A 2,282-nucleotide genomic window follows, 5' to 3' on the forward strand; every position below is an offset into this window, starting at 1 on the left:
ACCTACACACCTATGAACAACTGATTTTTGACAAAGAAGCCAAAAATATACAATGGAGAAAAAGAAAGCATCTTCAACAAATTATGCTGACATAACTGGATGGTGGCATGTAGAAAAATGTAAATAGATACATATCTATTGTTCTGCACAAAAGTCAAGTCCATAAAAAACCTCAACATAAATCCAGTTACACCGAAGTTGATAGAAGAGAAAGTGAGAAGTAGCCTTGAACATATTGACACAGGTGACTTCCTGAATATATCACTAGTAGCACAGACACTGAGATAGAAATTAATAAATGGGATCTCCTGAAACTTGTAAAGCTTCTGTAAGGCAAAGGACACTGTCAATAAGACAAAATGGTACCTTACAGAATGGGAAAAGATCTTCACCAACCCCACATCTGACAGAGGACTGATATCCAAAATATATAAAGAACCCAAGAAACTAAACATCAAAATACCAAATCATCCCATTAAAATTTGGGGAAGAGATTTAAACAGAGAATTCTCAGCAGAAGAATCTCAAGTGTCCAAGATACACTTAAGAAGTGTTCAACATCCTTAGCTATCAGGGAAATGCAAATCAAAATGACTCTGAGATACCATCTTACACCTGTCAAAATGGCCAATATCATAAAGGCTAAAGACAGTCTATGTTAGAGAGGATGTGGTGTAAGGGGAAGACTCCTCCTATGTTGGTTGGAGTGCAAACTTGTGCAACCATTTTGGTATTCAGTATGGCAGTTTCTCAGAAAATTCGGAAGCAAGCAAGGAAGTTAACACACCTGCAAGATTTATCCAGCAGGGATTCTTGGAGGAGATAGCATTTGAAATGTGGGAATTTAGTGATGGAAAAAGAAAATCCCAAAGCAGGGGTAGGGAAGGGAGCACTGGGGGACGACGACATGACTCTAAAGAGATTTAGGTATGGTGACAGAATACCTTGACTGATGTAAAAAGTGGGTTGTTATCAACCAGATTGTGCCCCCCAACAATTTTTATATTGAAATTTTACCATATTTTGAATGTAAAATATCCTCACAGGGACATATGTTGAAATACTTGATCCCCAGAAGGTGGTCCAGTTTCCAAATATTGTGAAAGCCTTGGGGCATGGTGTTACAAACCCCCAAAACTTAACACAAGTAACACTGTGGAACTATCATTCCAGTCTCAGAACCCAGCACAAAGGCAGCAACACCTGCCAAAAGAGCTACTTCAAAACATAGTAATACCATTCTTGGGCATATACCCAAATGATGCTTAACCATACCACAGGGATGCTTGGTCAACTATGTTCATAGCAGCATTATTTGTAATAGACAGAATCTGGAAACCATCTTGATGCCCCTCAACTGAGGAATGGATAAAGAAAATGTGGTATATCTACACAATGGGGTATTACTCAGAGGAAATAAAATTATCCTGAGTGAGGTAACCCAGACTCAGAAAGACAAACATGGTATGTACTTAACTCATGTGATATAAAGCAAAGATAACCAGACTAAAGTTCTCAGTCCCAGAGAAGCTAGGTAGCAAGGAGGATCCTAAGAAGGATACATGGATCTCCTTGGAAAGAGGAAATAGATGAGATGTTCTGGGTAAACTGGGATGAGGGGAGTAGATGGGAGAAGATGGGGGATGGGAAGGTGATGGATCAGGATGAGGATGGGGTATGGAAAGGGAGAGCAATGAAAGAGATATCTTGATAGAGGGAGCCATTATGGGGTTAGGGAGAAACCTGATGCCAAGGAAACTCCCAGGATCCCACAAGAATCACCCTATCTAAGACCCCTAGATATAGATAGAAGTTTCTGTCCCACCTGGTCTCACAGTCGCTCAGTCCCAAAGAAACATGCAGAGGCTTATATTAATTATAAAGTGTTTAGCCTATTAGCTCAGGCTTATTATTAACTAGCTTCTACAACTGAAACTGGGAAAAGTTTCAATTAGCAATAATTGTACCTTGGATAAACCTCATTGGCTATGATACTGCCATTGTGTAAAGACTCTTACAACTTAAATTAACCCATAATTCTTATCTATGTTTAGCTATGTGGCTTGGTACCTTTTCTCAGTGCAGCATTTTCATCTTACTTCCTCTGCATTTTGGTAGTGATTGCAGACTGAGCCTTTCCTCTTCCCAGAATTCTCCTAGTCTGGTCACCCCATGTATAGTTCCTGCCTAGCTACTGGCCAATCTTTGTTTTATTAAGCCAACACAAGTGGCAAATCTTTATAGGGTACAAGAGCATTATCCCACAACACCTAGCAATAGTC

General features: G+C 39.7%; 1 pseudogene; it reads right to left on the reverse strand.

Annotated features, from left to right (window-relative positions):
• Positions 1 to 1,890: 1,890 nt before the first annotated feature.
• Positions 1,891 to 2,012, reverse strand: LOC142855230 (U4 spliceosomal RNA; annotated as a pseudogene).
• Positions 2,013 to 2,282: the final 270 nt, after the last annotated feature.

Source organism: Microtus pennsylvanicus, chromosome 7 (genome assembly GCF_037038515.1).
Source record: "Microtus pennsylvanicus isolate mMicPen1 chromosome 7, mMicPen1.hap1, whole genome shotgun sequence".
Lineage (NCBI taxonomy): Eukaryota > Metazoa > Chordata > Mammalia > Rodentia > Cricetidae > Microtus > Microtus pennsylvanicus.